Genomic DNA, 14,535 nt, shown 5'->3' on the forward strand with positions numbered 1-14,535 from the left:
GATCAGAGGAGACCCATAACAAGAAGTCAATGTAAATAGTCATTTTGGAGCATTTCTATTGGTCGATGGACAGACCGTGTTCAAATGATGTAGGAAAATAAAAATTGAGCAAAAAATGTAAAAAGATACATGTTTTTCTCGGACAGTGATGATTTATAAGTTGTTTCAACATTTTTAATATTGCCTTTGTTGGTTTTTATGACTTGCACATCACTACTTTCTGCTTTTTCTGGAAATGCGGCTGTAGTTAAAGATAAATGTTTAGAAATCCCAATAGTTTTAGTAATGTACTTTATTTCAGAGACGTGGGAATGTTAAAGAGATCAGTGAAGCATCAGTAAAGGGATCGTGGGGTGGAGAAAATGTTATTTTTATGTATATTTCTGCTGATATCAACGTAGATTTTTCTTCCTGAACTGAACTGTGACTACATCCACACTGCGGCACAAATGTGGAAAAATAAAAGTAATTTACAGATTTTAGCTAAACATTCAGAGTGTGTTACAAACCTTTTCTGTTCTGGGGTCAGAACGTCTACCTCTCGGTCGGTGTACGGCTCGACAGGTGAAAAAGACCCTGTTCTAGACCCAGATTAAGCGACTGCACTTAAGTTAAAGACTAGTGCCGAATGTTCTGCAGATTCTTTCGATATTTCCCGTTGTTTTTTGAAGACTATGTTTTGGTTTATGGCTGATTTGAGGTGTTCAGGTCTGGTTCAGATCAGAGCTGTTTCTCACAAACACAGCTGAGCTAAGGCTTCACCAACTTCATAAACAACTAATGATGGGCCACAGAGTTGTAGCCTGTTTCACTGTAGCGTCACTAACTGTGGGCCTCGTGTGAACTGTGCCACTTTTCTGTCACCAACAGTGACACTGAGAACACAGACTACACACACAGCAACACTCACTTCTCCATTAATGTATCCTATCTCTCTACTGCACATGAGAGAGAGAGAGAAAGCATGAGAGAGAAAGAAAGAGAAGGCGAGAGAGACAGAGAGGGAGAGAGAGAGAGAGAGAGAGACAGAGGGAGAGAAATGAAGAGAGAGAGAAATGGAGAGAGAGAAAGCATGAGATAGACAGAGAGAGAGAAAGCATGAGAGACAGAGCATCAGAGAGAGAAAGTGAGAGAGAGAGAAAGCGAGAGAGAGAATAGAGACAGAAACAGAGAGAGACAGAAACAGAGAGAGAGACAGAGAGAGAGAAAGCATGAGACAGAGGGAGAGAGAGAGAAAGCATAAGACGGAGAGAGAGAGAGAAATCATGAGAGAGACAGAGAAAAAGCATGAAAGGGAGAGAAAGCATGAGAGAGGGAGAGAGAAAGCGAGAGACAGAGAGAGAGATAGAGACAGAGAAACAGAGAGAGAGAGAGAGAGAGAGAGAGAGACAGAGAAAGAGAGAGAGTCTGTTGTGACTGTACTGAACTGAGTCACTGTCTGTACGTCTGTGATGGGCCTGTGACACACACCGGCAGCTCCCCCACAGTTCGACTCAAAATACAAACTTTGTTTTAACACGTCATAAATGATATAATCATAAATGACTGATCAGAGTAAGAATTACACAAATATAAAATCACACAAACCCTGGGCCAAAGCAGAAAAACCACCACGAAACACACTGTGGTCAAACAGAAGCTGTAAAGGTGAGCAGTGGGGAAATAGTTGCTTAGTTATTCACTTATTTTAACATTTTTCTTACTTTCCTTCTTTGTAAAACCAGGCGTTTCACCTCCGTGGAGATCAACAGTAATGGCTTCTTTTTAATGTGTTTTTTTGTTATATTTAAAATCAAATCATAAAATTATATTAAAGTTTAATCATCAGCTGTCACTAAAGAGTCTGTGACTAAAGTTGAGTGATTACTTTGATGCTTTAGTTTGGAATAAAACACACTTTGAAGTTTACTTTAGAGGTTTCTATGGAGATCCTTCCTGTAAAATCTATATGAAACCAACTATAAAAACACACTTCATCCAGCTGGTGCAGCTCCTCTGGAAAATCCCTGATCAAAGCCTTGTATGAAGGCGCCATTCCAAACACAGACCAGTGCTTTACAGTCCACACAGAAACATCTCCCTCTCTCTGCTCAGGTTCACCTCACAGCGTCAGTTACGACAGGAACGAAAGGTCACAGTGAGGTTCCTCAGGAGGCAGGTTGACGCTTTAACGATGGGAAGCCGTGGCCTACCTTTGAGCGCGCTCTGTGGCATCTTGTACACCTCTCTTCCAGCAGGTGCCCCGACACACCCTCCGCTCAGCATCAGTGGCAGCACCAGTATCAGCATTATGGCTCCACCTGCTGCAGGGGAGTCCCAGGTAAAGAGGAGAAACCAAAACCGAACGAGCTCCAGACTCGGGATTCTCTTCTTTTCTCAGAGACACAACCCTTTTGTCTTCAGAGTGGGGGGTGTGTGCCTGCGTTCTGTCAGTTTCAGCTCTATCCCACACTCACTCGCTCCCTGGACATCTGTCTGTGAGTGTGTTCGGAGGAACAATGAGCCGGGAGATATATACAGCCTCCGCGGGGGCAGGGGCAGCTGAATTCAGCTGAATTCATTAAGACAGCAACAGCAAATTGAGAGCAACTTGCCAGCGCTGAGAATGAAAAGGATGGGGAGAGAGTGAGAGGGCCGGAGGGAGACGGGGGGTGAGTTGTTTGAATTCATTGACTAGGGGAAGAGCAGGAGCCCTACGCAGATTAGAGAGAGAGAGCGTCAGTCATTTTTCTGCAGAATGAAAGAGTGCTTTGTGCTCCTCTCCGCTCTGAGCTCAGGCGCTTCAAAGCTGCGCCGCCGTGATCACAGACGAGCCGCCCTCCTTGATCACTTTCACGCTTTTATATCCTCCATTAAAATATTGCCAGTTCACATCACTCTCCTCTTTCCCACATGGACTTACTTTCATCAGAAACACAGTGGTGCTGTGAGAACAAGGACTTTATTTGATCCTCTTTCAAAAAAAAACCAGGCGGGAAACTTCAGCAGTGAGTCTCTGCCTCGGGGTGAATTCACAAGAAACGTCAAGAAAAGTAGCTGGAAAAGATGAACGAAAGAAAGAAAGATGCAGACTGTAGATTGAGTTGATGTTCACCATTTTATAAAGCATTATTTCAAGGCAAAATCACTGTGTATTTGAATAAATTAAAACGGCGAGTGATGTTTATTGTGCTTTTATTCTTGGCTCTTGGTTTTAGTTTTAAAAACACTGTCAATGTGATTGAGACCCGTTTAGAATTACACTCAACGTTTTCACAAATATAAAACAATTTGGTGGCTGTCAAATGATTAAAATGACGTGATGGGGTTATAATAATATTAATATTAATCTCATTGCTGATGTCAAAGGATGTATTACACACTTCTCGAATAAAAATAAACATCTCGTTGCACGCATCGTTTGAAATAAGTGTTTGTTCAGAGCTCTGAATCCTGCAGTAGATCTGTGTCTGTTTGGAGTGGAGTATATAGCTGTTAATGCTCAGCCATTTTCCGCCTGCTTTCTCGTTATTGTTCTAATGAAGGGCTCGGGCTGATGGCCTACTTTCCCGGCTTCAGTTTGCTTCCAGCAGTGGGGATGTGTAACAGCAGGGACAGTGTTTTTATGAGAAGGTGACACTGTGTTTATTATTCCTCGTCATAACTGTAACCCAGAAACGTGGTTTAGTTCTGAGCCTTAACTCAATGCCATCGTTAAAATCCATCAGTGAAATCAAATACAACAGCTGTGTACTGTGTATGTAAATGATATGTAAATGTTTGCTGTTGCCTTTTAGAAGCTTTACTCAGTCGAAGACAGGAAATGTGAAATGTGAAAAAAAGTGGTATAAAACCCCAGGTTCTAGTTACTTTTCAAAATAAAAGTGTATCTAAAGCATAAATGATTCCACAGAAAACAGTCACCAGTTTCTCTACATTCGCTTCAAACTGGAGGATTAACCCTCGTATTTTTCACAAAGTAAAAAGGTCCTGAGTTGTGGATGGTGTTTATATAAAGCTTTTCTCTTCACTGATTACTGAGCATTTACAGTTTTTAACATTTCAAAGTGAAAATCACAGCTTAATCAAAATAGAAATAATGTAAAAAAACAACTCTGAGTGATTTACTTCAACTATTTTATAAAACTTTATCAACTTTTCTGTTCAACGGTGGATGCATTTACACTGGGTTCTAAATGTTTACAACAGTATTGTTTGTTCTTCAAATGGATTAGTGGACCTTCTTCCTTCTTGTTCCTTCTGTAGTCTTATGTAATATTGATAATGAGAGAGAGAGAGATGGGGGAGAGAAAGAGAGAGAGAGAGAGAGAGAGAGAGAGAGAGAGAGAGAGATAGAGAGGGGAGAGAGAGGGAAAGAGAAAGGGAGAGAGAGAGGGGGGGAGAGAGAGAGAGAAGAGAGAGAGAGAAAGGGAGAAAAGGGGGGGGTAGAGAAGGGGGGAAGAGAGGGAGAGAGAGTAATGAAAATAGCAGAAGGATGAAACTTGAGAAAATAAAGTTATATTCCATGGGTTCAATTAAAAATTTCAAAAGAGCATCGAAGAACAAGATGTGCTGAGGGGCAGAGAGAGAGAGAGAGAGAGAGAGAGAGAGAGAGAGAGAGAGAGAGAGAACAGTTCAAGAGGGAAAAATGAAACGAGAATGACACATGTAAATAAACAATGTAACAGAGGGGTTAAGATGAGAATGAGAGCTTCAAACAGAGCGACAAAGATCGAGAGAGAGCTACAAAGAGAGAATGAGAGAGGCAGAGAGAGAGAGGCTATAAGGATGAAAGCAGCGTGCCGCTGGCGGATGCCCCAGTGCTTGCTGTGCTTATTGTACAAAGGCCCTGCCATCCCTCAGCCAACCCAGCGCTGAGAGAGAGAGAGAGAGAGAGAGAGAGAGAGAGAGAGAGAGAGAGAGAGAGAAAATGGAACAGACCACTAACTCACAGATCAACTCTATTCATCCAACACCTCCCCTCCCTCTCTCGTCCCCTCTTTGATGTTTGATGTGCTTCTGATTAATCTGCCCTCGGCACACTCCTCCCTCACTCTCACTTGTCTTCTCCATCTCTTTAACTTCAAAATGCTAAGCACAGCATTCCCAAACCACACGAGACAAGGAAAACAATGGAAATGGGAGATGGATTTCCCTAAATATGAGAGACGTTCTGTAAAAGTTAGCTTGAAATTAAAAGAGGGTTACTGACTCAATAGGAACAATAAGCTCAAACATGGCAAAGCCTTAAAGGCATACCTCACGATTGTAATGAGAAAAGCACTTTTTATAAAATTCAGAAGATGTCTATAAGATCAAGATGTCCGCTCTAATGTGTTTACGAAGCCCCAGTGTCTGTAAATGGGTAAAAGAACAAAGTGTCTGGGTCCGGTGCTAGGCTTTCTCTCTCTCTGCTCACGGCAGAGAAACGCCATCTGGAGGTTTTTAGACAACGGAGAGACTCCAAACGCTGAAAAGCACCGACCGAGATGAGGATGTTGCTCTATTCCTGCTCCATAGGGGGGTAACACTGACTTATTTCTGCTGTTACAGTTACATTACTTAAGGTGGAACTGACTCTAAATTCAGGAGAGCGCTAACTGCATGAAAATAAACACAGACTGAAAGTGCTACAAAACTAAACAGCTCGAGTTACACATGAGTTTCTGTGGGAATTCAAACAGTGAAAAAAAATTAACAGACAATTTACACTTCAGACACCAACAAACAACTGGTGTTATTCCCTCACACACACCATTCCACCTTAAAATTTGTGGAGCTTAGAGCTGCATCTCCACACAATCACAGACATTCCCTTTAAATAGTCTTCAAAGTCAGAGGTGCCAGGCTGGGTTTGGAAGCTTTTACTACGTACTAACATCACAAACACAGACAGGAAAATGATGTCATGCTGTGAGCATTAAAGTCTCAAATGTAAAACAAGTAAAGGTTTTCCTTCAGCGAAGTTTGACAAAGTTCTCTTTAGTGTGGCAGCCACCCCCGGCGCCTGTGAAGCATTTGGGGTTCAGTGCCTTGCTCAAGGGCCCCTCAGCTGTGGATGTTCCTGCGGGTCCTGGGGATTGAACCAGTAACCTTCTGGTACCAAGTCTCTTCTCTAACCATTAGACCAAGGCTGCCCCCTATTGACTGAAGGGGACCTTTCCATTACCAATAGCTACATTAGCCCTGTAGCTTCACTCTACAACTTCATCAGCGGAACTTCACTTTGTGAAAGTTTATATGTAGTGTTATGTGTTTATATCTAGGCTAATCACAGAAATGTTTTCTTTGCTCAATTACCCAACACAGTGTGGAGGTGTGGGGGGTCGTATACTCAGCTGGGAGCAGGGTGTTTGGGTGGTGTTTGCGAGTGAAGATGGGTTTTATTGGGGGGTCTGAACCCTGAGAAAGTGAGAAACCATTCAAAGCTCAGATATCGTCACAGTCACGAGCACTGACGCAAAACTATAGAAAAACACCACTCGGGGTAGATCTGTGTGTGTGCTGAAGACGTCTGTGGAGGGGGCTGCATGAGGAGGGTCAGTATGGCAAGGTTACAAAAAGTGACAACACACCACACACACAAACAATATTCAACCAAATTACACACTCAGTACAACAGTCACGTTGAATAACACCCAGGTATTGTGTGCTGCTTATGAAACCATTCGTCTCCATTGTCTGCCACTGAAAACAATTGAAAAGTGGGTCAATGGGCTTCAGGCACAAAACAATCCAGCTCCCAGCGCTGCAGTTTACAAACTTCTCGCCTCTCAGAGGGATCAGCAAAATGTGTTCAGCACGAGTTAGATCACTTACCCATTGGTGTGTTCCCTTTTGCTCAATTGGCATACAGCATTTACTCTGTGACATCACAACCATGGACAATGTACTTTCAGTAAATACCTCAGAATATTAACCAAAGAATGATGTTTTTATTTCGAAACCAAAGTATCGACCCACAGTCACAGGACATTTCAAAAACCTTTAAAGTAACTCACATTTAAATAAGTTCCATTACATTTTAATTACGAAATGAATGACTCCGCCTCCTCTCCCTAAATAAATAAATAAATAAATAAATAAATAAATACAATTAATGATTAAAGCTAAAAGCATATAATGTAAGCCATAGTCTATTAGATTTAATTCCCATTTTCTTGAAGCAGAATTAAACTGTGCAGTGCTTCGGGTTTAAAGGAGCAATCCTGAATTTCTGAATAACTAATCATTTGGGGGTTCCTAACCTACATAGTGCAGTTTCCGCGGTGCTGAGCCCAGAGAAGCAAAGACAGAAGCCCTATTCTCCCGACAGCAGCTCAGTGAAGCATGTTGAAGCTGCAATTTTATGGTAAAAAATTACCAACTTTTGTTCCTTTAAGGTGTCCCACTTCTTTAATTTTCCCACAAAAGGGTGCCCACATTTGTCAATATTCACTCAACGCCCCACTGTCCGTCCTCATCAGGTCACACTTTTGTGTTAAAGGGAATTATTCATGTTCTAAATGAAATTAAACGTGTGGTTATTAGCACAAGGCACGTATTTGACCTGTGGGGGTGGGGGTCATTATTATCTTTATTAACGCTTGCTGTGGTCTGAGGTCGGTATTTAGCAGCGCTGCTAAGGCCTTGTTTAACTTGCCACAGTGAGGTAAATGTTTGGGAACTGACCTATTCGCTCTTGTGTTTTTTAAGATAAATTCTCCTCTGTCTCCTCTAGTGCCCCCTGCTGCTCGGGAGGCTGAGGGACGGCAGATGCAGTGGTGGAGAATGAAGATGAAGAATCATCCACAGTCAGCAAATCATAATTAATTTAAAGATTTTATTTCAATATTGAAGTCATATTTTAACAATTATGCTTCTGGCAGAAAGATACTGGACTTTTTAATGTTATTTTTCTATTGTAGCTAAGGTTACTACTGTTATTTTGAAGATGAAATAACAACACGCTGCTGTAGTTACATGAAAGGACCGCCAGGGGGCCCCAGATCTCCTGGGAAAACTTTCTCTATTTCTCTGAGATTCAAACTGTACCGGAAGAGAATGCTACGTGTGTGTTTACTCGTGTGTTTTAATATAACGTCTTTTTATAAAAAGCTTTTTAAAATAACTTACTCAGAAACTTTTCGGTCTCGTAAAATTAGCACAGTTTTGTCTCTCTGTGGTCAGCACTTCTTCATAAGCAGTGGCCTTTGGCGCCCCCAAGTGGAAAAGACCGAGCATCGCAGCTGTACTTTGTCAAACGTTGCTAATTAGAATTAGCTTCTCTGAGGGGTTTGTAAACATAGAGAGCAAGTGATAGCTTTTTAAAAATTAAATAAAGGTGTCTGTAGACAATTAATCTCCGTGTTAGAAGCAGGTAATGTCTCCTTTAAACCTTAAAAGCTGCAGCACCGGCGTCACATTTCTATTCAAGTTTAAGTTAAACCTTAACGGAGCAGAAGTTATGTGGCCTTTTTAAATCACACCTTTCAGTTTAAATGCTGCACTGTGGACAGTGGAAGTTTGTTGAAAAATTAAATCATAACATTTCAAGTCGAAGACGTGTTTTAAAGTTAGAAATATAGATCAAGTCTAAGTCAAATTAATAAAACAAACAAACGCGTGTGTGTGTGTGTGTGTGGCGTTGGGGGTGAGTGTGTTCTGGCCGATTGTTAGCTCTAATTGAGGTCGTGGTCAGAGTGAGTTAAGATGGACACAGAACAGACCACCTGCTGAAACCTGTTGCTGTGTGTGTGTGTGTGTGTGTGTGTGTAAAGTGTACATTAGACTGTTGACAAAGAGTGGCGAGTTTTTCTGCGGGAGCTGAACACGTAGAAATCGTTTATTTCTCTCTGAGAGCGGCCCACTGTCGTTGTGTTTTAAAGCTTTAACGTCGTTCCAAACTCAGCAAAAAAAAACCGCCCTGAAGGAAACGAAGCGCAGTCCCCGTCGCGCGTGCGTAGTGCCCACTGCGGAGAGGACCGTCTCACTCCCGCGAGGACCTCCTCAAGTAAGTGAACCACTTTAAATAACGGTTTCGTCGCGAGTTCGTTTTAAAGTCGACGCTGTTCGAGGCGATGACGGGGTTTAGACCCAGAATCTCGGGTTTATTTTGGAGAAAAATGGAGGGGAAACGGAATTAAATTTGAGAAAGATGTAAGGGTTTATTTTAAAATGTGAAAATTGTAAAATGCTGTGTTTATATTATATTTTAACGACTTATTTATGGGGGAAATTAGAATTTAGGCTCATGCCCAGGTCCTCTGACGAATACGGGAGTTAAAAATGAACCGGGCATTTTTTGTGAGTGAGATACATTTATTATTTGAACGAAATCCAGAGTTAAAGAGGTGCTCATTTAATTTGACCTGGAATAAGAAAAGCCTTTAAGGAGTTTCCACGTAGTCTTTGGGTGGTGGAGCAGTGCAAACAAACTTTTTTCCCCTGAGCAACACTTTAACAGTTTAATTCTGATGCAGTCAGATTGATTTAGGTCAATATTATTAGCTTCATTTCTTTAGTAATTGGCCAGAGAGTGGACACAGGGTTTAAAAACACCAGAAGCGCCGGGTTTGATCAACTCCTATAAGCATTACACAAGCTACACCACCACCACACTGTCACTGCAGCACTGAGGAGGACCCACTGCCACGTCACACCTGCTCTGGGGGGGTCCTGAGGAGATCCGTAACATTGGAAGAACAGGCAGAAAGCAGAAAAACACATACTCTATAACTGTAAAACCATGACGAGCTGCTGTATGGTCAGTGGAACGGAGAGAATGCACAGAGAATGTAGAAAAAATGAGGTGGTCTGTGATATTATGGTTTGTTGGTCGTATTGGTCGAAACTTAGAGACATATTGTGATGTAAATATTGGCCGTATTCTCCAGCTCTACTTCAAATTTTGGTACAAACTGTGTGTCACACTCCTCTCGAGAAATTGAATTCTTTATTATTTTGTTGGGTTTCCTCCGGGTGACCGTCTGTGAGGAGTGTGGTGTGTTCTCCCTGTGTCTGCGTGGGTTTCCTCCGGGTGACTGTCTGTGAGGAGTGTGGTGTGTTCTCCCTGTGTCTGCGTGGGTTTCCTCCGGGTGACTGTCTGTGAGGAGTGTGGTGTGTTCTCCCTGTGTCTGCGTGGGTTTCCTCCGGGTGACTGTCTGTGAGGAGTGTGGTGTGTTCTCTCTGTGTCTGCGTGGGTTTCCTCCGGGTGACTGTCTGTGAGGAGTGTGGTGTGTTCTCTCTGTGTCTGTGTGGGTTTCCTCCGCCTATACAGGACTTCTAAAGGAGTGAAGCTTGTGTTTTCTGGGTCATGAACAGGACATAGTGGAAGAGCAGGTCTCACTTGATGCCATCCCAACTGATGTGGCGGCACAATGTCTAATACAGATTCTGGTTGAAGCATTGAACCAATCCTTTTGTCTGGGGATGATAGAAGGAGGTGCACCGGCGCCTAACTTGTAGCAGTCTACGTACTTCTCGCATTAACCCCCGAACAGTGTCCCCTGCTCAGTGAATATTTCCTTTGGGATACCCACACAGCTGATTAGGAGGAGCAAATCCCTCGCAGTGCTCCTGGAGTTCCTCTTCCTGAGTAGCAAGGCCCCAGGGTAGAACATGGTATAATTCATGAGGACCAGGATATACTTATACCTCCCACTGATGTGGAGCGGGATCAGCGAAGCAGGCGGTGGTCTTCTGGGGGTGGTGCATTGACAGATGTGACAGTGTTAGAAAAAATCTCTGACCTCCTTTGCCACTGACAGCTAATGAAATCTATACTTAAAGTTCCTCTGAAAGAAAGCGCCAGGTGAATTACCACATTTATTATTGTTTAGTAGACAAACTTGTCTTGTATCTTGACAATTCTTTGGCTATCACCTGCCTCCAGGTGTTTTTCAGATGTTCATCCTGCCTCTGGTCCTGCCCGACCGCTCTGTCCTCCTGGGTCTGATGATAGAGGTCAGAGGGAGGGGTAGAGGAGGCACTGTTCTGAAGCTCGAACCCACAACCTCAGGGTGCTGCAGCTGTGTGACATTAACACGACCTGTTGCACCACTGTGCTGCCCTCAAACTTATACAAATGATTTACATTCACGAATGTGTGCTATCAAAAATATCTGAGCAAAAAAAAAAAAAAAGAATTGACTAATCACTGTGGTAATGTGAACACAGCCTGTGATCCATCTCTGTAGAGTTTTCAGTTATAGTGTGTGTTATAGTGTGTGAAGTATACTACACTCCTGTGAAGTGTGTGGCCTAAACCCGACTCCGGTGGGATTAGTTTTCCCTGTGGGACGTGGGGTAAAGTGATTATTACTGGAGTATCTCAGTAGATTTAATCCAGTCCAAACAGACCATTTCAGTCATTTTCCCGGAGTGCGCGCTCCCGTTTCCTGAGCTTTTACCTTCTGTAAAATGAACAGCAAAAACAATCTAGGCTGTTGGTAGGTTTCCTGCGCAATAGTAGCCTCCGTACGTGTTATAAACGTGTCCTACTCTTTAAGTCACCATTACATTGTTTATATCAGTTCCAATGTCTGTGTGAAGGATTAGTAAAGGGTTGGCCGTCTTCTCGCCCGTTATCTGTTGTGAAGCGCTGGAAGATAAGGTCGAGGGCTATTTTTAGGCTGTTCTCAGAACAGGAATGACAGGCTAAAAACTCCAGTAGCTCTGATGTGTCTGGTCCACGCTGTGTGACGTCGGTGTGTGGATCGAGTAGCTGCTCCCATCTGTTATATTCACTGAGAATTCTGAATCAGTGCGAATCCACCGTAAACATCACAGACGTCTTGTGGAAGACTGACATTACCCCGGTTCCCCACGGAAAACTTATCCCATCTGAACAGAGCTATAGCCTGGCTTTTACTTCAGAAAATGTTATGATAGGACTGTACAGTGGTGTGTGTGTGTGTGTGTGTGTGTCGGTCAAAGAAAGACAGAGAATGACATTTACACTGTGTGCAGTAAATCTCAGTAAGTGGAGCAGGTGGCAGGTGTTGGGCTGCTCAGATGAGAGTACATTAAAGGCTATTAGCAGAATACAAATTCTACTGACCACACACACACACACACACACACACACTTGCTGTTACACTACACAGACACATTATTTTGTGTCTTTAAATGTACAGCAGTGGTGTTAGAGTCCAGTTGTGTTCTCTAAAGGTTCATTACATTCTCTTCTCCAGAAGGAGAGGGGGATCTCTGTAATCTTTCATTATACAACTGTGGAGAATAAAAGAACACAATAAAAGTCCTGGAGATGAAACAGGGCGAATGACATCAACACGACTTTAAAATGTAAAATTATAATAGAGTAAGGTAGAGTTCTGCTCCTAATTAAAGAAACAAACATGTCGGCACTACCACGGTGATGGAGTGTAATGAGTTAAAATTAAATTCCACCTTTATCTTGTAATGGACTAATGGACTAAAATAATATAAAATAAAAGGTTTTTAAGCCTCATCTAAATTAAATTTGTATCTAATTCAAGAAAATTCATTTTTTCAAATAATTTTTCATTTTTGTTTTGTTTCTTCAAAATAACAATTTAAGTAATTTAAAGCGTTTTAATGAGAATTTGATTGATTCAGAATTTAAAGTGACGAAAAAAAACCAAGTGTGGAGTGACTCTAAAGGCATCCTGTAGAAACAGTGTCGTGTTTTTTTTCTTTGAACCACTTGCCTTACTCCTGTGCTAATGCACTGTGAAATAAAGCCTGATTTTAATTGATATGTTACATAATTAAAAACACCATTTCACCTTCTGCTTCCAATCTAAAAACCTTCTGTTTCCAGGTAAATAGCTTCTCTACCTCACCCCATCTCCTTTTTCTACAGACAGATAGATAGGTAGACAGACAGACAGATAGGTAGACAGACAGACAGATAAGTAGATAGATGGGTAGATAGACAGACAGACAGATAAGTAGATAGACAGACAGATAGGTAGACAGACAGACAGATAAGTAGATAGATAGATGGGTAGATAGACAGACAGACAGATAGGTAGACAGACAGACAGATAAGTAGATAGATGGGTAGATAGACAGACAGATGGGTAGATAGACAGACAGATGGGTAGATAGACAGAGAGATAGATAGATAGACAGAGATAGATAGATAGATAGATAGATAGATAGATAGACACAGATAGATAGATAGATAGATAGACACAGATAGACAGATAGATAAACACAGATAGATAGATAGATAAATAGATAGATAGATAGATAGACACAGATAGATAGATAGATAGATAGACACAGATAGACAGATAGGTAGATAGACAGAGATAGATAGATAGACACAGATAGATAGATAGATAGACACAGATAGACAGATATAGATAGATAGACACAGATAGACACAGATAGATAGATAGATAGATAGATAGACAGAGATAGATAGATAGACATAGATTGATAGACAGATAGATAGATAGACACAGATAGATAGATAGATAGACACAGATAGACAGAGATAGATAGATAGACACAGATAGATAGATAGATAGACACAGATAGACAGAGATAGATAGATAGATAGACATAGATAGATAGATAGATAGACATAGATAGATAGACAGAGATAGATAGATAGATAGATAGACACAGATAGATAGATAGATAGATAGATAGACACAGATAGACAGAGATAGATAGATAGACACAGATAGACAGAGATAGATAGATAGATAGATAGATAGATGGACACAGATAGATAGATAGATAGACACAGATAGACAGAGATAGATAGATAGATAGACACAGATAGACATAGATAGATAGATAGATAGACACAGATAGACAGAGATAGATAGATAGACAGAGATAGATAGATAGACACAGATAGACAGAGATAGATAGATAGATAGACACAGATAGACAGAGATAGATAGATAGACACAGATAGACAGAGATAGATAGACAGAGATAGATAGATAGACACAGATAGACAGAGATAGATAGATAGACACAGATAGATAGATACAGATAGACAGAGATAGATAGACATAGATAGATAGATAGATAGATAGACACAGATAGATAGACAGAGATAGATAGATAGACAGAGATAGATAGATAGATAGATAGATAGACACAGATAGATAGATAGATAGATAGATAGACACAGATAGACAGAGATAGATAGATAGACACAGATAGACAGAGATAGATAGATAGACACAGATAGACATAGATAGATAGATAGACAGATAGATAGATAGACACAGATAGATAGATAGATAGATAGACACAGATAGACAGAGATAGATAGATAGACAGAGATAGATAGATAGATAGATAGATAGACACAGATAGATAGATAGATAGATAGATAGATAGATAGACACAGATAGACAGAGATAGATAGATAGACACAGATAGACAGAGATAGATAGATAGACACAGATAGACATAGATAGATAGATAGACAGATAGATAGATAGACACAGATAGATAGATAGATAGATAGACACAGATAGACAGAGATAGATAGATAGACAGAGATAGATAGATAGACACAGATAGACAGAGATAGATAGATAGACACAGATAGACAGAGAT

This window comes from Hoplias malabaricus, chromosome Y, assembly GCF_029633855.1.
Source record: "Hoplias malabaricus isolate fHopMal1 chromosome Y, fHopMal1.hap1, whole genome shotgun sequence".
NCBI classification, from domain to species: domain Eukaryota; kingdom Metazoa; phylum Chordata; class Actinopteri; order Characiformes; family Erythrinidae; genus Hoplias; species Hoplias malabaricus.